We start from the raw sequence: 25312 nt of genomic DNA, 5'->3' as shown, positions 1-25312 counted from the left end.
GTGGATTGGTAGACCTCTTAAGGGCTGGCAGTAGAAATGTGTTTGTGCCACTCCTCGTTAGTATAGTGGTAAGTATCCCCGCCTGTCACGCGGGAGACCGGGGTTCGATTCCCCGACGGGGAGGCGCTTGATTTTTCTCCTTTTTTTCTTGTGTCCTCTCCAGAGTACCTGGAAGGCAGCTGTTGCTCGGCCGCGCAGAGCCCTCAGTCACCAGGGCGGACAGCTGAGGGAGCCCCGGCTTCCACATAGACACAAAACTGGAAACGAGCAGCAGCATTCAAGGTAGTCACTGCCACCACAGTGCGTTGGAATATATATCCAACCTACAACCCCCCCCCACAATAAACAGGTTTCTACTTATATAAACTGCTGTGCTAAGTCTGCAGAGCACACCCCACGATATTCACCTTTATGATCCACACCAATCCTGGTTTTCTCTGATTTAAAAACTCCCCAATTTTGGGTTAAAAAAAAATCCACATTTTTCCAAGTGAAAAATGAAATGAAAGTGAACCATATACACACACATGTATACACATACGTGTATATATAATTACCCCAACTTCTGGTTAAAAAGTAACCCCAAATCCACATTTTTCTGTGATTTAAATGAAATACCACTAATATATATATACATTTTATTTAAATCACAGGAAAATGTGGATTTGGGGTTACTTTTTAACCAAAAATTGAGGCTTTTTTTCAATCCAAGAAAACCAGGATCCCTGATGGTCAACATGTTCCATGCTGTGCTCATATAGGGATTTTTCTGCAAAATTTCATTGCAGCCATCTTTTAGCTGCATCCCTAACCATTTCCTACCTATTTTATTTTATTTTATAGAAGGACCTCAAAATGGCTGCATTTGTAAACCTGTGTCCTAATACGTTTCCTAAAAATATTGGACAGACTGGCACCTGCAGGATTAAGTGTGTGCAGAATAAGTTTATTACAGTACACATGTGTTTTTGAGCTACAGACTTTGACATTGAATGAGTCTGGACTTCAACACTGACTTCAGCACTGAATGAGTCTGGATGCATGCACAAGGTAGTTAATCTTGCAGCTGCAGGATTTTACAAGCTCAGCCGGTTAACTGGGAGAACATATGGGGGAAATATTTTCATATCTACATAACTCAAACAGCTGAATAGGGTTTAATTAAATTTTCCGAAAACATTCATTTTTTGCCTGAAACCAAGAATGGAAAAATTCACCCCAAAAGAAATCTGAGACACAATTACAAGCTACTGAGAAAAGGAACATTAGAATGGAAATTGGGCCTCAACTTTAATTAGAGAAGTCAGAACTTACACTTTTCTGGCTGTTAACCAAACCTTTACTAATAGGAACATATTGCTTTTATTCTAAGAGCAAAAGGACTAATCAGTGTGACTAGCAACTAGCCACGCCTAATCCAAATTGTTCCTGCCACATGTTTAGTTTAGTTGGCTATGTAATTTGACAACCTTCACTGGCATTAAGTATAGACTTGAAGTGAGTCATGGAACACACTGCTAAATGTGCACCTAGTCACAGGCACAAATTCTTCATGTATTGATGCCATGGAAAGGTAGGTGACCAGACAGATACTTAGGAGACCAGGCTACAGGACCTGAGTGAAAGCAGGGGAAAGCTCAGAAATGGCAGCAAGCTGGCATTGCTGGGTACTCACTGATTGTACACTAGTGAACAGTGCATTGTACAACCGTTTCAACTCTAGCATCCTGTTCTCACTAACTTATACATTTCTGAAACATTTTCTAAATGAATTTTTCCATGCTTTCTCCCTCAACATGACATAATTTTCAACTAAACACATTCAGGTATTTTGAGCATGAGGAAATCAAGAAAAGGTTCTTTCATAAGTTGCTTGTAACCTTTTATGGAGGGATCAGGGGATGTAGGGTAGTAAGTAGCTTTACTTTTGTAGACTTTGTAGTCTAATCTGGCCTTCTCTACAAAATGCATTTAACACTCCAGCCTTCAATGTGCAAAGAAATGGCATTAAGATAACATGTAAAGATAAGCATTCGAGTTAGGAAATGGCCCAGTAAAGTTGCAGAACATTTCTTAGCTGTGTCACGCTGTAAGAGGGAAATTTATCCTCATGCACTCTACCCTAGTATCAGGGTTGGTCTCTATGAACAGTAGTCAGCAGACATGGCCTTTTGCCACCAGAGGTTTTACTATGTCTGCACACTTTCAGTGCAAGGTACAGAATTCAGCCTCTGTCTCCTGAATTAGACCAGCTCCACAAAAGGCAGGTCCTCAGCCAAGGAACCACCAGCAAAAAAAGCAAAAGTAGATGCTGTATTACTGGTCCCACACTGCCCTTGTTTCTACAAGGGGGTCTGCTCAAATTAAAATTCTTAACTCCACGGCCCACAAATCCGTGGGCAGAAGGCAGCTGCCTAGCACAGGAGTTGATGAAATAACAGCCTGCAGGTCAGTGTGGCCTGCTGAGCTGGAGGGCTTACCAGAGCCAGGCAGCTGGGAGCTATAGATCTTCAAGACTGCTGCTTTTCCCTGTCCTGCTGGCTCCGGTCTAATGCAGGCGGGGTGATTTTGGAGGCTTTGCCTGAGCCAGTGCTAGGGCCAAGTAGCTAGGAGCTCCAGCCACACCACCACTGCTTTTTCCAGCCGCCTGCTGTGGCATCAGCACAGCTTCCAGCCTGCCAGGCGCTGCACTGGGGAGTGGTATTTAAAAACTGCAACCACACCACCCCTGCTTCCTTCCCCACTGCACCATGGCTACAGTTTGGGTGCAATTTCTGGCTGACGGGCAGCTGATCTGGGGTAAGGCAGGGGTGGGGGCTTGGGAGAAGCAGCAGCAGCATAAATGCAATTACTAGCTGGCAGCTGCGCCCATGCAACAGCTGGGGTGTGGGGGAAAGCATTGGTAACATGGGTGCAGCTCCCAGTTACCTGCCCCAATGCAGACATGAGGAAAACCTTCCAGCCATCAAAGCACCACTGAAGCTGGCTGACTGGCCCACACTGGACTGGAGCCAGTTTGTAAAAAGTTGCTGGCCCCTCCCATAGCATGTTTGGAAATGCCTTTTCCTGTAGGTATTGTCACAGGATCAAGGAGGTGTCCTGTGACTAATATAGGGTTAAGGAGCTGCCAATCACCAGGGGCAGCTCAGGTGCTGGTTGCCGCAGCAACCAGACAGGTCAGGTGACCAGAAGGGGGCAGGGCCGGGCCTTTATAAACTGCCCAGGCGGAGCCACAGTAGCAATTCCCCTGGGGCAGGGGCAGGGGCAGGGGCAGGGGCAGGGGCAGGGGCAGGGGCAGGGGCAGGGGCAGGGGCAGGGGCAGGGGCAGGGGCAGGGGCAGGGGCAGGGGCAGGGGCAGGGGCAGGGGCAGGGGCAGGGGCAGGGGCTCTGTGGGTGAGCTGAGCAGCCTTGGTCAATGGTTGCAGCCTGACCACTCTGACCGGCTGCAATGATGCAGGGGTAAAGAGAACTCTGACAGAGGTAAGAGAGAGCCAGCATAGAGTGGAGCTGGGTTTGTGAGCTCGGGGGCCTATGATTGTCTTATGAGCTGGTAGGCTTGTTGTTTATGTTGCAGCTGCTTGGCTCATGTTCTGTTATTGTTACACCGGAGGACTGGGTGAGGCTGTAGGGGTGCAAGGAGGCCTCACAGGGGCTCCCCAGTAGCTTGGGGGTTCCTGGTGCCCAGCAGGGTGTTGGTGTCACTGGGCATAACCCTAAGTAACTCAGAGGGATGGAAGACTGAGTGTTGATGAAGCCCCTCTGCTCTAGGCCCAGGTGAGCCAGGGCGCCCCCTCCCCCGAACCTCTGTAACCCTTTCTTTGAACTTTTGTAATCTTCTGTAATACTGGAAAACAGGATGAGTAGCAAGCAAACTGAAACTCGCTAAAAACTGTTATCTGTGAAATGCAAGAGCACCACTCAGAGAGAGAGAAGGGGGGGGCCAGCTAGTGGAAAACTACTGCAGAAAATGACCAGGATATAAATATACACTGTTGCAGGGCTAGGCGTGCAGGATTTGAGACCAAACTGTCTCCCTGCGCTTTTTACTTGAGCTCAAATAAACTCTGTCTACTTCTCCCCCCAGTGTGTTTATTGGCGCGACGCACGCCGGGCAATGAACCCAATTGTTGCCTCCCTTGGGCACCTTGTGCCAACAACAAGGGGCACAGTGCATAGTGCCACAGTGGGCACAGCGAGACGAGTGCCAGAGAGGTGCTCGGTGTGTGGGGGTTGTAGCCCCAGCCCTAGAGGGGGGTGAGAGGCTCCAGAGGGTGAGGAGCAGGGGAAAAAAAACCGCAAGACGGGCCCAGTGGGGGCGAGGCCAGGGTGCGGCAAGCCTAGAGGCGCCGGTAGCGGGGTGTAGATTGCAGCAGTTGCCCAGGGGTGCCGGTAACAGGGTTCAGGTTGCTTAACCGACCCAGAGGCGCTGGTAAAGGGGCGACAGGCACGTGACCAACCCAGGGGCACCAGTAAAGGGGGCCAGTGGCGTGATAGGCCCAGGAGGTTCGGAGGCGGGCGCTGGGGCGTGACAAGCCCCAGGGGTGCCAGGTGGGTGACAGGCCTGGGGGTGCCAGAGAGGGGCACCTGGGCAGGATGAGCCCAAGGGGTGCCGGAAAGGGCACTGGAAGGCAAGGGCAGAACAACGTCCAGGAATAGCTGCGAGGCTTGGGGCGTGCTGAAGGGGAGATAGGAGGCACGCATTGCCCATAAGGTTGGGGGCACCCCACGTGGAATGGAGGTAATACCAGCGAGGTGTCAAGGTGGAAGTAGGCAGCCTCCCATAACTGAACTTAAGATCAAAGACATGGCGGGCGAGTAGAGGGTGCTGGACCACCTTAATTGACATGGTAGGGGGTGCTAGCGAGGTCACGGCCGCTTGCAGGCCCCACTCCATGATGGGCATATCTCAGCAAAACGAGCATATCAGCAAATCTCTTTTTCCTCTCTGGATGTGAAGAGGGATGCTGCAGGTCACCTGCAGGAACAGGGAGTTCATCCCTCACATGAATTTCTGGAGCTGTAGACAATAAGGAAAACTACTTTCTAAAACTACTAAATTAGAAAGATTGTCCATAGAGCTATTTTTAATTTAATAGCATAATTCATTTATGCAATTAGATTACTGAAACCAGTTACATAGGCTACTATGCTATGCTAAAGATTAGAGCTATAACAGACATTATATTCTGTCAGGTATTTTAACAAGTGCTGGTATTAAACATGCTGACAATATCATGCTTATTACTAACTTTTTTGCAGCTCCCTAGTAAACTGACAGCTTAGAAAAAAAATCAGCTAATCTACCCAAATTTTGCTCCGTGGACTCATGCTAAATGTCTTGCTTGATAGGTAGACATCAAGGCTACTAGAGCAGATGGGAGCGCCTCTGCCTTCTCAGGATGTGTAGAGATGGTTTATATGGGTTGTTGCCTAAATCGGCTACTTTAACACTATTGTCTTGTTTACCATATAAATAAAGGAAGCATGTCATCAAGCTAATAAATTTCAACCTCTCATACTTAACATCTGTATCCACAACTGCCTTTCTCAACTATTAGTTTCACAAGATAGTTGCAATGAAGATAACTTAGCAAAAAAAACCCCACACATTTGCCAAAGACCGGCCAAGGAATCAGTTGGGCCTTTGGATGATCAGGGTATAAAAGGAGCACTAAAGGATGACAGGACCACTTCCAAGCAACTAAATGAATTCTTTGCATCTCTCTTTACTCTGGAAGATGTTAGGGAGATTTCCTCACCAATCCACTCCTCTCTAGGGACAAGTTAGTGGAGCTGACCAAGCTGAGGTTTCAGTAGATGAGGTTGTAAAGGAAATTGATAAAGTAAAGAGTAGCAAACCACCAGGACCTGATGGCATTCATCCTAGGGTCCTGAAGGAGCTCAGCTTGGAAACTGACAAACTCCTAACTGCAGTTATGTAACAAATCAGAAAAGGCCTCATTACCAGAGGACTGAAAGGTTGCCAGTGTGACATCAATATTTTACAATGGCTTTCAAGGGGACCCAGGGAACCACAGGCTGATGAGTCCAATTTCTTTTCCTGCAAAACTGGTAGAAACAATACTAAAAAAAAGAATTGTTCAGCACATGGATGAACATGATTTCCCTTTGATACAACTATACCTATTGCTCCCCAGCAGGTCATGTCTCACATCCTAGCTGTTTAAGCATGTTACTAAGTAAGAAAATCAGGGTGATCTGCTTGTTATATTATATTTTGGCTTCCAAAAAGCATATGACAAGGTCCCCCATCAAAGACTCTTAATGAAATTAGGAAGTCATGTGATTACAGGGAAGGACCACTCCATGGATTAGAATTTGGTTTAAGGATAGAAAACAAAAAGGAGTATAAATGGTCAATTTTCAGGATGGAAAAAAGTTAATAGCGGGGTCCCCCAGGGATCTGTGTTGGAACAAGTGGTGTTTAACATATTCAGAAAAGGGGTGGCAAAAGGGGTGAGTAGTCAGGTTGGAAAATTTGCATATGACCCTGTAACAGGGCACTGGGGCATGCCTAGGGTGACCACTCATCCCTAATTGGGTGGGACAGTCCCAGAGTGGGAACCCCAAGTCCCAGTCTTGAGCAGAATTTGTCCCAGATTCTCAGCATCATGCAGGGATGGCAGGTTTTCCTTGCAGGCTGGCAGTGTTCCAGCCTGCAAGGGGCTGCTGGGAATGGACCGCAGGGGGCGCCACATGCACGTGCACGCCCAACATGCAGATCCCTGCAGGTAAATCTATGGGGGGAGGGGGCACATGGGAGGTTGGAGTGGAGGCAGATCGAGGCCCCCATGGTGAGGGAGGGAGTGGGACAGGGGCTGGGGGTGCTGCCCAGACCAGGGTAGTGCATGGGGCCAGGGTGCGGAGTGGGATGGATCCATGGGTGGCTCATCCAGGGGACAGGGTGGCTGTGCAGGCTTGCCAGATTTCTGTGTGTGGCAGGGACAGATGCAACCTGAGTCTGAGCTGGTTGAGCAGTCTTGCCTGTGAAGTGAGGAGCTCCTTGCAACAGAGTAGCAGGACTTGTGAACTGACAGTGGAGCTGAATAAGAAACTCTACAGGCTGGGAAAGCAAGGGAAGGTACCTGGGAGAGAAAGGTTATATGGGCAGGTGGCCCTGGTTTAAGTTAAGCCCAGAGGGGGTTTGAGTGCCTGCCAGAGGGCAGGTGCTTGTTATTAAACTCTGCTAGAAGTTTTGCCTAGAGCCCTGCAAGGGCAGGCTAAACCTGCTCAGAGGGTCAGCAGTCCAAGAGTGGATGAGAGCAGGGCCCACCAGGGGGTCCAAGGGCCTACAGCAAGGATCTGGAGATCCACAAGCTCAAAATCCAGGGAGGGCTGAGAATATGATTGGAGGATCCAGAAATACAAAGTGGGCTGAGAGAGACCAAGATCAAGGAAGGTCTAAAGACAGAGAGAGATCAAGTAGACAGAAATGACAATTTTTGCCTGGTCTGGCCACAGAAAGTGATTTATAGCCATGACCAAACACAAGTGCATGGCTGCAGGCTGTTTCAAAAATGGCTGATCAGGTGAAAATCTGAATCCTCGTTGCATGAGGGGTCAGATGAAGATTTTCAAAATAGAGTGTTTTCTGTAATTTCTACTTGCTTGCCAGTCTTGAGCTGCTTTCAGAATGGGGCGGGTGGGGGAAAGGGTGTAGAAGGAGTGCAGCCTGGGTTTTTTTTTCAATCCCCTCTGGAGGGTAGAGTAGGTATATTGGAGTCCCTCCGGGGGGGGGAGGGGGCTCCAATTCACTGACCCCATCCCACTCTACAGCATCAGCTGGGGAATCCCTAGAATGGGCTCCCTCTGCTCCCCTTCCACCCTCCCATTCTGAAAACTTTGGTCCTTTTGTTTTGTTGAAAAATGAACAAAACTAACAAAAGGACCAAGCCCTACGAGGAGAGACTAGAGAAACTAGACCTTTTCAGCCTCCGCAAGAGAAGGTTGAGAGGTGACCTGGTGGCTGCCTATAAGTTCATCAGGGGGGCACAGAAGGGAATTGGTGAGTATTTATTCACCAAGGCCCCCCCGGGGGTTACAAGAAATAATGGCCACAAGCTAGAAGAGAGCAGATTTAGATTGGATATTAGGAGGAACTTCTTCACAGTTCGAGTGGCCAAGGTCTGGAACGGGCTCCCAAGGGAGGTGGTGCTCTCCCCTACCCTGGGGGTCTTCAAGCGAAGGTTAGATGTGTATCTAGCTGGGGTAATGTAGGCCCAGCACTCTTTCCTGCTTATGCAGGGGGTCGGACTCGATGATCTATTGAGGTCCCTTCCGACCCTAGTATCTGTGAATCTGTGTGAATCTGTGAATCTGTGAATTTCTTTTTCACGCAGCAGGTAATTAAAGGGTAGAACTCATTGCCACAAGATGTTATGGAAGCTGATAGCTTAGCCAGATTCAAACAAGGGAGTGGACAAGTTATTGGAGGAAAGGTGCATCAGTAGCTATTGAACACAGGAGCTAAGGATACAGCCTCTAAATCAGAACTCCCAAGACCTTAAATGCTGGAGGCTGCAAGTAGGAGAGGAACAAGGAAAAACCCTGGCTATATATACCCTGTTCACTCTCCCTTTCTGTATCCACTCTCTGTTTTTGTGTGATGCAGGATACTGGACAAGATGGTCTGATCCAGTAAATGGCAGTTCTTACGTTGGTCAGCTGTTTTACCCTGAGGGTCAATTTTGGTGCCAGACCTATTTCAGAAATACTAATAACTACAGAAATGTCATATGCCACCTGGAAGCAACATGTGCCTCCTTTGCCACTCCAATACTAAGCAAATAAGTTATTCTGGTTAAAATTTCTAACACAGGGCTGGATTCTCAGCTGGTATAAACTGTTGTAGATCTACTGGATCTATGAAACTAATGGGGAGTACATAAAGCTGACTGAGAAGCCAACCTGTCACACAAGTAAAATACATACTTGAAAGTAAACATTGGACATTCCAACAGCAGTTTAAATATTTGGGTTGTATGTTGTATACCTCTTCTCCAAATCTGACTCCCATCCCTCCATTCCAGTTTGGAATTAGAGTAAAATGATGTTTTCTCTGATGGCCCTGACATAAACATTACCTAATGTCCAAGTAAGTGCACTGCTGTCAGACCCCGTTAGACTTTGTGAGCTGCCTAATTATCGACTTATTTTCCTAAAATAACTAGAGTTGAAGCATATTTTGACATTAGTAATTTTATTAATATGTTTGAATGTATGTTTTTAAGCAGTGCTAGAATTTCTCTTCAGAGTATCCTATTTATCTGGTTACCTGGGGAAATATTGTATCTAAGCACTATCCCCAAAATAACAGTGTAAGATAGAACTATTGCTTGAATATTTGTTCAAATGTAATTTAATCTGTTAAAAACGTTTCCTTTCATTCTTTAGTTTTGAGAAGGAATTGTTTTGCCTTTTTTTCCCAAATCTGATGATTTATTTTTTGCATAGGCAGTGGATCTCAAAGTTTTTAGACTCAAGGACCTCCTCCTTACCTTCAAGGTACCCCTTGGACAATGCCAGTTTATTTTTCACTTAGTTTTTGACCATAGAAAAATAATGGAGTCATTCTTCAGCTGCAAAACTCAGAAAGACCACAGGAGGTCAAACTGGTTTTGACACTGTAGAATACAACTTGAAATTTCTAGGTTTCTGTTGTGAATCACGTGCACATCAAACAGTGCTAATGTGTGACACCCTTAAAAGGATTTGGACCATGGCACTCTGGTTTAGAATCACTCTCCTACACAAACTAAGTGTTCAAAAGTAATCAGTGCTTTCACATGCCTTAGTTTTTAGCACTTTAGCAGCCTAATCTTTAAAAAAATACCTGTACTGTATTCAACTAGGTCACATGAAAACCAAAGTACCCACAATCACACTTTCATTTGAAGATATAGGCTAATAACCTTTGTATCAACTATTAACATATCACTTTTAAAGTTTCCACTTTCAAGCCATAATCAATTCCATCATAGTATTATTCAGCATTATCCTCCAAGTTATTTAAAACATTTTATCCCTCAGAATATTTTATCTATACTCTAGGTGTGCCCAGAAGTTCCAAATGGATCGACACCTCATTGTACTGTGCACTGTGCAGGTAGTCCCTGCACCGAAGAATATACAATGCAGGATTACTCTTTTCCCTTCTTTTAATTCTGAACAAAAAGTATATTCCTTCATATTTAGCTTCCTCAGCACTTTGGTCTCCCTTTCAAATGCATGATGTTGAAATATTCTGGCTAAGCAAGTTTCTAGTTCCTCTGTTTTTGTCACGCACCTACATTTAGAAATGGTGGATTAAAGAAACACCCTTCCAGCTAACCAGTTTCTTCAGTGTGGAACTTGTAGAGAACTGAGTAGTAAAATCATAAGCTTAAAATAACCCGAGCTGGTTAAAACCAGTTTCGAAAGAAATGGAGAGCTGTGCCACAGGTCTCTTCCACACACTCATAGGCAAAGTACAGATTTCATAGATTTCATAGACATTAGGGCTGGAAGGGACCTCGGGAGATCATCGAGTCCAGCCCCTTGCCCAAAGGGCAGGAAGTCAGCTGGGGTCATAGGATCCCAGCAAAGATAAGCATCCAATTTACTCTTGAAGGTGTTCAATGTAGGTGCTTGAACCACCTCCGCTGGCAGACTGTTCCAGACCTTGGGGGCTCAGACAGTAAAGAAATTCTTCCTTATGTCCAGCCTGAAATGGTCTTGCAGGAGTTTGTGACCGTTCGACCTCGTCATCCCTTGGGGCGCTCTGGTGAACAAACCTTCCCCCAGATCCTGGTGGTCACCCCTGATAAACTTATAGGTGGCCATCAGATCACCCCTGAGCCTGCGCTTTTCCAGGCTAAAGAGTCCCATAGCTCTCAGCCTGTCATCGTAAGATCTGTTTTCCTGACCTCTGATCATGCACATGGCTCTCCTCTGGACTCTCTCAAGCTTCTCCACATCCTTTTTGAATTGTGGAGCCCAAAACTGGACGCAGTACTCCAGCTGCGGCCTCACCAAGGCCGAGTACAAGGGGAGAATGACGTCCCAGGATTTGCTCGAGAAGCATCTATGGATGCAAGCCAGCGTTTTGGTCGCTTACTAGCTGCAGCATCGCATTGGAGGCTCATGTTCATCTTGTGGTCAACGATGACCCCCAAGTCTCTTTCTTCTGTAGTGCTAACCAACGTAGCACTGCCGAGCCTATAAGGATGCTGCAGGTTTTTCCTCCCAAGGTGGAGAACCTTGCATTTTTCGGTGTTAAACACCATGAGGTTCTCGTCCGCCCATTTGCTGAGCTTGTCCAAGTCAGCCTGGATCACCCGCCTATCTTCTGGCGTGGATGCTTTGCCCCAGAGTTTGGTGTCATCAGCGAACTTGGCCAGTCCACTTGTGACTCCAATGTCCACATCATTAATGAAGAAGTTGAACAGGATGGGTCCAAGGACAGAGCCTTGAGGGACCCCACTGGTCACAGGGCACCACGATGAGTGACTGCCATCAATTACAACCCTCTGGGTCTGACCACGGAGCCAGTTTCCCAGCCAGCAGATCGTGGTGGAGCCAAGGCCACAACTGGCCAGTTTGGCCAAGAGGTGATCGTGGGATACCAGATCAAAGGCTTTTTTAAAGTCAAGATATATGACATCAATCTCTTCTCCCTTGACCAGGTGATAGGTCACCTGGTCATAGAAGGAAATGAGATTGGTCAAACAAGACCTACCCGCAACAAACCCGTGCTGGCTATCCCTTAGGATGTTAGCCTGGGCCAGTCCCTCAAGGATGGCTTCCTTAATAAACTTTTCTAAGATCTTCCCCAGGATAGAAGTCAGGCTAATGGGCCTGTAGTTAGCCGGATCCACTCTCCTCCCTTTCTTGAAGATCGACACCACATTGGCCTTCTTCCAGTCTTCGGGCACTACACCAGAGCGCCAGGAGTTTTCAAAGATCCGTGCCAGGGGCTGGGCTATGACGCTCGCCAGCTCCTTGAGTACCCTGGGGTGCAGATTGTCAGGGCCGGCTGACTTGAAGGTATCCAGCTTCTCAAGGTGTTCCTTCACGAAGTCAGCATTTATGGAGGGTAGGGGATCCCCATCACCCGGATCTCCCTGTCCCATAGCAGACATGGGCGTCCCATGGGACTGATGAAAGACTGACGCAAAGTACCTATTTAATAGGTTGGCTTTTTCCTGGGTGTCAGTTGTCAGTTGCCCCATCTGGTTTAGCAGGGGTGCAACATTGCCCTTGCTTTTCCTCCGGCTCCCCACATATCTAAAAAAGGACTTTTTGTTGTCCTTGATGCTTGAAGCTAGTTGGAGTTCAGTTACAGCCTTGGCTTTCCTGGTTTGCTCCCTGCAGGACTGGACCAGCGCAGAATAATCCTCCTTGGAGGTGAATCCCGTCCTCCATCCTTTGTAGGCTTTCCTTTTTAGCCGCAGGAGGTCCGCTAGGTCCCTAGAGAGCCAGGAGGGCTGCTGTGCCTTCTTGCTGCCTTTCCTCCCTGTTGGAATAGATTTAGCTTGTGCACTGAGGATCGCTTCCTTGAGAAGCAACCACTCTTCTTGAACTCCCATCTCCCTGGGGTCACGGTCCCTGAGGGCCTGACCGACAAGCCTCTTGATCTTGTCAAAGTTGGCTTTTCTGAAGTCAAGGACTTCTGTGTTGCTGACTGACTTGCCAGCTTTACAGTGGATGGTGAAGGTGATCAGCTCATGGTCACTGTCACCCAGCTTCCCATCGATCACTGGTCGCCGATTAGGTCGTCCCCTGTAGCCAGTACCAGGTCGAGCAGCGCTTTGCCTCTCGTTGGCCCACAGACTTCTTGAGTCAGGTAGAGGTCGTCCACGCACGAGAGAAAGCTTTGCGACCGCTCGGATTTTGCTGAGTGATCTTCCCAGGAGATGTCCGGGTAATTGAAGTCACCCATGACAACCAAGGTCCTGGAGCAAGCGGCCTCAGTCAGTTCCCGGGCAAACTCCTGGTCAAGCTCAGGACTTTGAGTGGGAGGTCTGTAGTAGACTCCCACCGTTGTGTCCCCTGTGCCGTTTTTCCCACGAATTTTTACCCAGAGGGTCTCTAGCTGTCCATGCCGGTCGGCAACATCAGCTTGCAGGGACATGTAGCTTTCCTTCACATAGAGAGCTACACCCCCGCCCCTTTTGTCAACACGATCCCTCCTGTACAGGGTATAGCCCTCTATACCCGTGGTCCAGTCATGGGTGGAGTCCCACCAGGTCTCCGTTATCCCGATGACGTCATAATTCTTTGCACTGAGCAGGAGGACAAGCTCCTCCTGCTTGTTACCCAGGCTCCTGGCATTAGTGTACAGGCAGGCAAGTGTGCCCTTAGGGGCTCTTGCCTTGCCCACAGATTGTGCCAGGGCTGGGGCAGGGGTGGGCTCCCTTAAGTGCCTTGGTCTGCTGGCTTTGCAAGGGTTGCTCAGCGGGCCAGCAGTGGCAGTAGTCCCCCCATCCCCCAGCGGGCTTAGTTTAAAGCCCGGTGGAGCAGGTCAGCCAGCCTAGCTGAGAAGAGCCTCCTCCCCAGGGGAGAGAGGTGGAGGCCAGCTCTTCCCAGCAGCTCGCTGCCTCTCTCGCCAAAGAGCGGGCTGTGGTCACGGAAGCCAAAGCCTTCCCGATGACACCAGCTCCGCAGTCTTTGGTTCACTGCGTGGATCCTCCTCTCCCTCCTCAGGCCATAGCCTGAGACTGGGAGGATCGACAAAAACACCACCTGAGCTCCCAGACCCCTAAGCCCCGCTCCCAACTCCCTGTAGCGCCTCATGACCTGGCTGGGGGTGCTCCGAGTTGTGTCATTGGTGCCCACGTGAATAAGGAGCATGGGGTAGTGGTCTGTGGGCTGGAGGAGCTGCGGGATCCTCTCCGCAATGTCTCAGATGTGGGCCCCCGGGAAGCAGCAGACTTCCCGGGCTAAGGGGTCGGGGCGGTAGATTGCCCCTCAGTGCCCCGCAGGATGGAGTCTCCCACAACAAACACCTTTCGCTTTGACCTGGGGAGAGCGGGGCCAGTAGCTGCGGTTGAGCCTGGGTTGCCTGCGGGAGCTGGCAACTGAGCAGGCTCTGCTGGGGCTGCAAGAGGTGCGAACCTGTTGCTAAGCTCCGGCGAGGGAGGGGCCTTGGTGTGGCGGGCCTTCAGGCCCTTGACCACCTTGGTCCATGCCCCTGACTGGGCAGAGTGGGAGGTCCCAGAGTCCTCCTTAGTCATGGAGGGAGACCGTGCTCTACCCTGCGGCTCCCGGGGGAGAAGGGCCTGGCAGTAGGAGTCTATCTGCTGCTCGCAGTCCCTGATGGCACGCAGTCTCTGGACTGTGGCCTGGAGCTCCTCCAGCTGGCGCGCCAGAGACCCCAGTAGGGAGCAGACCCCGCAAGGGGAGGTGGCCATGCTCCCGGGCCCCAGAGCCTGAAAAAGGGACAGGCAGCCCCCAGCCAGGGGCTCCGTCTGCGTGGAGCCCGGAACCATGGGCTCCGCCTGGGTGGCCATCTCTGAGGTGCCCGATGGGGGGGCCGCAGAGCCTGAGGGGACCCTTGGGGTGCAGCGCGTGCCCATCCGTGTCATGTCTCTGGTAGGCTGGCTACGACTACTCTGGGGGGGGTCGCAGGCAGGGTCTCGTGCCTTCCCACGCCCTCTGCCACGCGAACTCGAGCGCCTGTTTACGCTGCCTGGTCGCGTGGCTCCCTGGGGGGCTGGGCCAAGTAGGGGCCTGGGCGGGGGCTTGACCCGGCCCAGCACCAGGCAGCGGCCTCCTCCCAGGGAGCGAGGAGTTAACCCCTTGCCACCACGAGCCCGCTTACCTCTGGCTGTGCTGGGGGTTGGCGGGGGCTCTGCAGCTGCTGAGGGGGTGTCTGGGGGGCTTCGGGGGAGCGGGGGCACAGCGGGCTTCACCCACGCGTCTCTCACTGCTCCGGAGCCTAACTGAGCTTTCCCCCCCCCCCCCCCCTCGTTTGGCGGGCCCTTTTAAACTGCGTGCATGCACAGTGGGCCTGCCATCAGGGAACACTGGTTTCTCAGGCCAGGGGGGCCCTGCCCGGGATTTGGGGGGCCCTGCCCTACAGGAGGGGGACTGGTGAGTACCCCAGTCTTTCTCTTGTCACTCCCTGGGGGGCTGGGCCAAGTAGGGGCCTGGGCGGGGGCTTGACCCGGCCCGGCACCAGGCAGCGGGCTTCACCCGCACGTCTCTCACCTCTCCGGAGCCTAACTCTGGATGTGATAGGCTATCTGGTAGTGATTTGGCCCAGGGGTTTTGAAGGGGTAAAAGATGATTGGAGGGCTTGGGATTCCCTTTCCTCACCAATCAGACCCCAGAGATTCACCCTCCATGTCCCCTGATTGGCCCCTTGGGTCACCTGGAGGGGGATAAAAGGGGCAGCATGGCTGACTCAGAGGAGACCAGCAAGGGACCACAAGGAAGGAGTTTCAAAGAGATGGCAAGAGGTGGGCCAGCGGAGTAGGAGCAGTTGTCCCAGAAGCACCTGAAGGAGTGGGACCTGCAGGCAGCACTTGGACCCTCACCAGTGCAGCGTGTGGCAAGAGAGGCTCCCCTCTGGGCTCCAGGATCGCCTATGAGAGTCTGTAGCCAGCAGGAGGGGCCCCCCTGCTCCAGCAAGCATCTGAGCAGCAACCTGAGAGGTTCCCAACTCTGCTTCCAGCTCCTCCAGTCAGAAGCCAGGCAGCTCAATGGGGAGCTGGGGCTCATGTTGGGCCAAGTCCTCTAGCAGCTTAGCATGGTACGAGTACTGATGGCTGTGTGGTAGCATACTTGCCTACCGCAAGGGAGATTAGTGTTCAAGTCCCAGCTAGGAAAAATTGGGGTGAGTGAAGTAACTTGGTAGATCTTTTGTTGCAGTGGAAAGGGGTCATTGTGTTTTCCCTCTTTCTTCCCCCTCCAGGTACCTAGGCCCTATATTTCTTGTTAATTGACATTTTGTATTTCGTGCCTTTTATATTTGCCAACCAGTATTGTTTGTTCTGCTGTTTGTGTTTTATATTTTGTCTTTTTGTCAACTGGATGAATATGTCTATGATTGTGTGTGTGTGTGTCTAACCTTTATTGAATCCTGTCGTCCCCCTCCCCCCCCCGGGGTGTTCTAGTGTCCCCTATCCCCACTGGTTTATACCCATTATGTTCCCACTACTGTTCTCTCATTAAAAGGTATATGGTTAAGAAGTCCCCATTGGTGATCTGGCTCTGCTCTATAGGGGAGGAGGGTCTCTACACCTCCCATAACGCTTGTGCACCTGCTCTGATCCCTTCAATTGGAAAGGGGGTACATCTTGGAGTACTGCCTGGGTTACACAGACATTACTTTTACCAGTGTAAGTGATCAGAAATCAGACTATACCTGTAACAGAACAGAAATTCGACACACCTAGACTGGTTTAAAAATGGTGGAACCTGGTCTAAGATTTGCACTTCTTCCCCACTAAAGGCCAAATATGTGTTCTATTTGCTACTGATCTAAACTGCATTGCTTACAGAAAACTGTGTAACTTCGGTCAATTCTGCCTCAGGCTTTTTGATTGTCTGTACCTAGCCATAATCAGGAATGAGGGCAGAGGTATATGAGGAAACATGGGGTGCTGACACAAGTAGCAAGTTGTCACACGATTAGACCCCTGAAACACTGTACACCCATGCCCTTACAGAAGTGCACAGGCCTGATCCCGTGACAGTCATGAGGGTTCAGATGAAGGCACTCCAAAGCACAGTACCTTCATTAACTTGTGTCTGCATGTGCCAGGAGCAGAGCTGGGCTGCCACAGTCCAATCCTGCTCCCAGCACTGTTTTCAGAATGGGAGGAGGGAGCTTGTTCAGTGGGTGGATTGGAGGCCACCTGAGATGGGGGAGCTCCAATTCACCCTCTCCCCCACTCCAGTGTAGGTTGGGGAAACCCCAGAATGGATCCCCCTCCCTGCCTTCCCTTCTTTTCTTGAGACAGCACAAGGGGGTGGAGGGGAGCTAATGTGGGTTGGGTTGGGAGGATTGGACTAACTCAGCACGTTATGTGAAATGTTAGACTGGGGAGCTGCACTTCTGTCTGTGCCTTAAGGAGCTATTTAAAAAAAGTGCTTCCTTCGAACCAAGACAAAGGAGTTGCTAAGGAAGTTTACCCAGAGGTAGCCATGGGAAAGCAGAAGTGGTATTAAAGATTCTTTTAGAATGATTTTTTTTCCTGAACTAGAAAACTATTTGTAGGTGTGTTGTACATTTATAGAGGTTCAGATGTCCCTTAGCCATCTTACTAATTATCTGTTATTTTGTCTTCTCTGGAGTGCTTTATCACAGATGTGTTTTTGGAATCCAGAAATATGATCTCATCTTCCAGGCAGGGTTGAGCTGGCAGTCTTGCAAGGCACTGATTGTGATTTATGGCTGCTTGCAGATGTGAACCGCCCCCCACTTCCAAAAGTACTTTAAACTCAGTGCTTTTCCATGCTGAGTCCCACTGATGCCCAGAAGAGGTAGTGCCTTAGCTGGACCCAGCTTGCCCAGCATCTGTATAGATCAGGCACTTTTAAAGCTGATTGAATCGGCTTTAAACAAAAAGCCCTGCTGAAGCACCTGATCTATACAGACACTGCAGAACCAGGTTGAAGTAACATGCTGCTTCTTCTGGTAAAGTGCTTTTGTTGGTTTTTTGTTGGGTTTTTTTTCACATCTGCAAGCAGCCTATGAAATCTTTGTTCAAGTCCCAGCTGTACCTCAGACTCCCCTACATGACCCTAAGCAACCAACTTTCTGTGCCTCACCTCCACCTCTGTTAAACAGGAATAATACTCCTTTTCCTCCTCCTCCCACTCTGTCTGTGTTGTCTAGTTTGACTGCAGTCTTAGGGGAACATGCATGGTATGCCTATATGTACCATTTGGCATGAGTGCAGTTATAAACTTACTTGGGTCTCTAATGCTACTATACTACAAATAATTAATGAAAGAGGTGACCTTCCACAGCAGGAAATCACTGTGGTTTTCACTGTAACTGGGCATTAACAAAAGTTAACAAAGGAGTCCCATTGTTTAATAAGGGCTTACCAAAGGCATGCCTCTCTTTCCTATTTTGAAAACACCTGGTAGAAAGGTACTATGCTGTATGTGCTTTGCTTTCTCTTAGATTTATAATAATTGTCACCATTGATCAAGGTCCATATTGAAGACTGCTTGTTGATCTATTTTTATCACTTATTTGCTACCATATTTAGATGTGTTTTAAGGCTAAAATGTCCACATTAGAATCATTTTAGCTTCGTGTCACACAGTGTCACAGAAAGCATTCCAATTAGCTTAGAAGATTATTTAATTTAGCTGTTAAGTGTAACTATTTTAGTTGCAAGTTGTAACATGCATCACCCCTTTTGTCTGAGCACTTGGGTTACTAAGAAAATATTAGTGGAAGGGCAATGCCAAATTAATCATTTTTCTTTTGTGCAACAGTAGCTTTGCACAGCTACCTGAAGACGCTCTAAGGAGCTTTGAGGAAGAGTTTGCTACATCATAGATTTTGACGGACTGCTGCTGGGAAGGGGACCCAAGTTAGACAGACCAAAACTGCTAAATGTAGATGTTTTAAAGGTGGTTTTTTGGATCAGACATGCTTTAATAGTGAAAACAGCACTAAAGATCACTAGCTAGATCCATCTTAAGTGAACACTTATAATATTCCCTCAAGTTCTAGTCCAATTTTATAGTACATTTTGTATTTCAAGTTCATTGCTACTTGGCACATGATGCTCATTTCCTGGTGGTTTGGATCTTATGATATTTAGCACCAATGGGTGGCAGTCCTCTTTCATGGAGAAGCAATAATGATAATTAGAATTATGTGGATGGATCAAGAATAAACTAGAGTTTATGATTACAATTATTAATACTCCACATGAAACAGAGAACAAAGCTAGAGATGTTTAGTCCAAGTCTGGTTTGCAGCACCATGAATCATTGGTCAGAAAGACTTCACTACATCTGGATAGGGCTATATATTTTGAGACTGAATTTCACAATGTTGATATTATAAGATTTATGCTGTAATTGTGTGTGAGGAAGGGGCTGACAGGGTACAATTCACATTTCCTATCAGCAGACTATAAAAAGGGCTTCAGAACCCGAGGCTAATGCCAAAAATTTGGAGACTGAAACCAAACTACCAAAAGCAAAACTGATATAGAAGCTTTTCAAAACCACTGAACTGGAATGGTTTAGTTTCACCCAACTCTGCCCCTACTATCTTAGTAGCTCAGCTTGTTGTATGCAAGTCTGCTTTTGTATATCTTTTCTGTACAAAAAATTACTGCTACAAACCTTAAAAATTTAATAGTTGCAATTATGGGATTAGACTGTATTTTCTCTAGCATTAATTTATGCTTACAATTTACTGAGAACCCTACCGAGTGAGCTTCTAACTTTGTTATGTACTGGTGACACCTAATGGTAGGAACATAATGAAAGACTTTTAAACAACACAATTAGGAAAAGTGTAGCAAGCGGAATATTATATCAATATGAAGCAAATATTGCAATTCCTAAATATTTTACATGAATTGTATATGTATGGAAGGATGATGAGGTGCTGTTACCATATAACTGTGTACTTTCAGATTTATTAATTTGATCTGATACGATGTTTGTGGACTACATGCAGAATTTAGCATACCGGACATTTCCATCATGGATTTCAGTTTTGGTATTCATAGAAAGAAACCCAGTTTCAGTGATAGTTGAAATAGGGAAGAGAGGAAAAGGAAGATAGGGAATGTGAAAATAGACCCAAACATAGGACAGTGTGTTGGGGCAAGTGCTGGAGAGCATAAGGGTAAGAAGACCTTCCCTGATCTGCCACATGCCAAATGCAGAGGCCACCTATGCCACCTTGTAGTGCTCGTGCTGCAAGGTGGCCACCTCTGAATTTAAATCTCCCCAAGAGAGAAAAATAGTCATGGTGGAGTTCTTTGCAACCCTGTCCTTGAGATACCCCAAAAGTCACCAGAATCAGGATCCTACTAGTTTGGCGACAAGGCTTTCTGCACAAGGAGTATCTCAAGGGAACATTTATACCTGCTTTATGACCACCTCACTACAGGGTACTGAGTTTGCCTTTATTGCACAGTTTAAGTAGCTGACACTCAGGTCTGAGCTCATGTGTTTGCCTGAATCAGATATGAACAGAAACCATGTTGGAGTATGTCTCAAGTGATAAATGGATATCATTCATTAGCTGTGTCCCAGCACAGCTTATTCTCTTCTTTTGGTGAAACAGACATTGCCTGTTGTACCACAGAGTTGGGTCCCTGCCACTCCCATGGCCTACTCCTGAGAGACAATACTCAGGGCATGTCATTGCAAATGGGGGAGTTTTGCCCACTTGTAGAGATGCACCAGGGAATCTGGATTGAGCCTCTGAACACAGTAGCATAACTAGGGATGGATGACAGGGGCAGCCACCCCAGGTGTGAAGTTAGGAGGGGCATCAGAATCACCTTCTGCCTCTGCAGAGTCCATGTCCCTGCAGCATACCCATGCCAGGAATACCAAAACAGACCCTGGCTGTTGCCACTTGAACAGCAATAGCCAGGATGGGTAGAGCATGCATGGGAGCTGGGACTGTGTAGAAGTTTCTGGCGTGGCTAAGACTGCTGCCCCTGCCCCATCCATTCTTGTTCTTGGAGTTCTTGTGCCCCCTTTCTCCCCTCCCTGGCAGGGTTTGCCCCAGGTGCCAACTCTGCCTGTAACACTATTGTCTGAAGCCCCAGGAGCCCCTGCCTGAGTTTCCTGGTTTTCCAAGGTGTGGCCTGATTCTGACTCCAGGGAAACCTGGTAGCTGATGACCAGGGATCCTGGTTTTCTTTGATTTTAAAAAAAAATCCCCAATAGTTAAAAAAAAAGTAACCCCAAATCCACATTTTCTGTGATTTAAATGAAACACCACTAATATATAGATATAGAGAGTGATGTTTCATTTTAATCGTGGAAAATGTGGATTTGGAGTTCCCTTTTTTAAACAGAAAATTGGAGCGGGGTGGGGGGTGTTAAATCAGAGAAAACCAGAATCCCTGATGATGACAGGTACCTGATCCTAGGGGCTATGCTAAGAAGCCCAGAGAGGACTGAAGATGGGCAAGTAAACCCTGAAGAACTATTTATAATGCAAAGGGCAGTGGCCTAGGTCTACCAAGAGAACTATAAGCCTCCGTCAACCTGAAAGGCCACTCAAAGTACAGCAGATTATAAGGAACAACACATGAAAACAGGGATGGGAATGAATGGGAATGAAGGTCACAAGTTAATAATGAGGGTTCTGTATGGGGACATAAAGTAGGTAAAACTGGCCAGTGCTCACTGCCCTTCGAACACATCCAAGGAGCCTGTACATGCTGCTCAGTGAAACTCTGCCCAGACATACACAGATGAGTGAAAGGAAAACAACCCCACAGTTGCCTTGGGTTGCCCCAAACCAGGGCCTCCTTCCTGGTCTGGTAGATTGATAGTTTGGCCAGAGCCAAGAAGAAGCTGACCAGGAGGTCCCAGGACTTGGTGGGGCCACAGATGGGGAGTGCATAAAAAAAAAGTGTGCTTGGGGGGAAATGTAGCCAGAACCTCAGAAGGAGGCTCCAAAGGAGGTGGTGCTGCAGCCTCTGCAGACAGAAAGGACAGGTGTTGGAGGAGTCAGTGGAGCATGCCAGTATGCACCAGTGGAGACAGCTCCTGTAGGAGCTGCCAACCTAGATCCCAAGTGGCACATGGGATTAGGCTGGAATACAGGTTGGTCCACCAGGGACTCACCCTCACTGAATATGTCCTGTCACTTGGTGTCTGGGTGGAATATGCCTGGGGGCAGGATGATGGAGCACGTGGAGTATGAGCACATAGAGCTTGCAGCAATGGGCTGTGCAAAAGCAGATCAGCTTGACATCCCCTAGCCTGCTGAGGTGGTGTGGTGTGTAGTGGCATGGGGTCCTAGAGGCAGTGGCTCCACAACAAGCTCAGGAGGGCTGGGGTATATGGGTGGGTAGAGCCTACCTTTGTGCAGGACCTCTTGGATGTGGGCAGGGGCAGTGTGCAGCAGGATGGTTTTGACCTTCTGGAGTAAGCAGCAGGGTGCGCACAGTGTGGGGAGCTCCATGAACTGGGCCAGTGCAGAAGGATATGCCCACTCCTGCTTGGAAAAGTCCAGGAAGTCCACAATACGAGTAATGTGGGCCAGAACTATCCTCCGTTGCACCCAGGGAACCTTCATTGCTGCCACCACCAGTGATGAGTTTTTCAGCAGGGGCTTGGCTAAGAGGTCAGCAGAGCTACATCTGCGGACCTGGAGTAGGAGACCAACCTCCAGGTCTTGAGGAGGTCCTGGCAGAAATCCATCAGGTTGCTGAGGCCTTGTGTAGGGGAACCCATCAGGTAGAAGAGCTGCTTGTTGTATCAGAACCCTTGGAGGAAGACGTGTCTGATCATGCTGGTTCAACATAAGGAGCCTTGAGGACCTGATTAGGGGGAGAAACCCTGGAAAAACTGGTTGGGGCAAGAAGCCTCGAGACTGAAGCTGATAAAGATTGAGCAAAATGCTCTGAGACTGATTACTTGGGCTTGTCAAGGCCCTGGAATTGAGGGGTGAGGCTGACAAAACAATTTGGGACTAAGATATTGGCTGAGAGGGCCAAAGTTTGGTTAGGCCTAATCAGGCTTCAAAATACTGAGGCAACAGAAGTGAACCTGGGAGGCCAGCAGGGACTGTTAATGGGGTTCACTATGATTAGACATGCAGCCCTATGGATTGGACCGGCAGCCCTATGATGAGATGGGCATCAGACTTGGTGTCACAGAGCCAACCTGCTACACTGAGGTCATAAACAATCGAAGCTGGCTCTCTTGTACTGTACTTGTCCCCTCTGACAAAAGATAATTATTGAAATACTGGTTCCTTCTCCGATTTCTCCCTGGCTCACTCATCCACCCCTTTCCCATGGAGAACTTAGCTATGCTCTGAAGAAGTCATTGCCAATTGGTTCCAGGATGGCCAGTTTCCATTTTGGACCCCTCTGTCAGCTGATACCCAAAGATGATTTAACACCCCTCGGTTTTGTTTTTTAATTTGTTTTACAAAACAAAACTACTACAAAATATTTTATGCAGTGGTTCTCTAGCCCCTGACCAGCTGAGTGCTGTATCCTGTAGAACTACAGCTCCCAGAACTCCTTTACCTTAAGGAGCTGAGTAGTTGTGATTCTGGCTGACATTGCCTTTTCCTTATGAAAGGGATTGCCACCTTCTGTTCCAATGACCTCAGAAAAGAGTTTTGGTAAATTGTATGTTTGGCTATGTACTATCATTAGATTATCTGTGACAGTTTGAGATTATAAGAACCCGGATATCATGGGCTGGACAGAGTACGAGAACTCAGATACCATTCATGTAGCCTAAATACATTTGCCATTCCCAGGTATCCGCTCTGAATTTGGCCTCCTTTGCCATGGCAACTATAGCTAAGCAACTCTTTTGAACAGTCGCAGTGATAGCTGTGGATATAAAAAGGTATTTTTGTTATCAATTTTGGATGTCAGCGTTTTAATCCATATTGTACTATATTCTATAGAAATGGGAACAGAATATTTTAGAGGAGTAACAACAGGTATGTAATAAATTCTGAATAGTTTTAAACAGGTGGAAGCAGGACAATGAGCTATTCACAGTGACTTTTAGTTGTACTAGGAAATGTCTCCAATATTAAATCGTTCAGGTTGAAAATCACTAATCCAGCATTTAAGCCACAGTACATAAAACCATGAGATGGGAAAGTGGGAGCAAAACACAAAACACAGCCAAGCATATGTAGAGAGTGTACCTAGCCAAAGAAAGAAAACAACCTATAGATGTGTAGAAAAATGTATAAAGTCTATCAGATTCTCTGATTACCTCAATATTTTTTCAACAGAGGTCAGTTGTTTTACACCCGCTGGGTACCTGCTTCAGTCATTTTCTAGCCCAGCCTCAAGAGCTCCTTCCTGACTACAAATAATTGGAAGGGTCAACTGCCATCATCTGGATACCCAGTTCTCTGATCACACCTACGTCTCCGATAAACACACTTCTAGCAGTAATTGGTCATGCAGAAATTTTCACCTGCAAAAAGGAAAGGCCAAGACAGCTGCTGCTTAAAAATTTGCAAGGCCTGTTGCTCCATGCAAGAAAGAAAGGGCTTTTTTTATCTTACTGTATGATTTGTATTTAAGCATATGTTCATTTTTAACATCGTTGCAATATTATTGCTAGATGTTCTTTTTATTTGCATTTATGAAAACTTGCAATGTAAGTTTTGTTTGGACCCTTTACATGCTACATGGGCTCTGCAAATAATTATTAGTAAATAATCTGTTACACTCAAATTAGTGCAAGATCTCCCTAGATACCTTTATGTGTACCTAGCAGTAGAGATTTCCCTCTCCATAAGAATTCTATTCATATTATTTAGTGTATTTAAAAACAATCATATCCTAGGTCATGCTTTTTCTTGAATGTATTAAACTACTTGTTTATGACTGCTTTCTATTCTGTACCGAAAGACATTTTATATGTTGACGTCCTGATGGTGGCAGTAGCAGATTTTGCAACATGGTTTGCAGAAAACAATGATCCAGGAGTAAATAGCCTTGTTATGTCCACAAGAGAAGCAACTGCCCATTGTCTTGTAAAGTTATTCAAGTATTTTGTGTCTTTCATTCTTTGCATACACATGCAATTAAGATGGCAAATTCTGACTTATAGATATCCCAGATAAACCATTCAGAAGCATACATCATTGAAAAGGTGCTGGATAGAAGGGAGCTACTCCCTTTTGGGTCCTTCTAGACAAACTTCCTCCCTTCAAGGCTTTCTTGATTGGAATCAAGAAGGAATATGAAGGAGGATGGAAAAATAACCTGAGGATAGAGCTAGGGTTTATACATATATTTCACATACCACCACCCTAACCAATCAAGATCGCTCAAGGCATTAGTAGTGCCCTTGTCCGTCCTATTCTCTTCCTTTGGTACACTGTACTTTTTTGAGGTTCAGGATTTTCTTTGTATTAAAGATCCTAATGTTGTTATGTAGTATTTTGTGGCTATGGTATCTGGGTGGGGCTGGAATAAATAACTTTATTGGACCTTTTGGACAAAATGTCCATTACCTAATTTCCTGCAACCACAGAAGACAAGCTTGATGACCCAGGAATCCCTTCCACTCCTCTATTTCTAACATACATGCTTCAAACAACAGAGTGCACTGCAAGAGAAGGATTTTTATGAGCTCAGCACAG

General features: G+C 47.6%; 1 long non-coding RNA gene and 1 other non-coding gene across 2 annotated transcripts; both read left to right on the top strand.

Moving 5' to 3' along the window:
• The first annotated feature begins 3 nt into the window (after positions 1-3).
• Positions 4-24720, top strand: LOC149866067 (uncharacterized). Its single transcript, XR_016441575.1, has 3 exons — positions 4-68; positions 164-282; positions 23948-24720. It is a non-coding gene; the product is annotated as an uncharacterized LOC149866067 (long non-coding RNA).
• Positions 52-123, top strand: TRNAD-GUC (transfer RNA aspartic acid (anticodon GUC)). The gene has a single exon. It is a non-coding gene; the product is annotated as a tRNA-Asp (tRNA).
• Positions 24721-25312: the final 592 nt, after the last annotated feature.

This window comes from Crocodylus siamensis, chromosome 4, assembly GCF_052110815.1.
Source record: "Crocodylus siamensis isolate JL-2025a chromosome 4, ASM5211081v1, whole genome shotgun sequence".
In the NCBI taxonomy this organism is placed as follows: Eukaryota; Metazoa; Chordata; order Crocodylia; family Crocodylidae; genus Crocodylus; species Crocodylus siamensis.
This window is presented reverse-complemented; position numbering and strand designations above follow the sequence as displayed.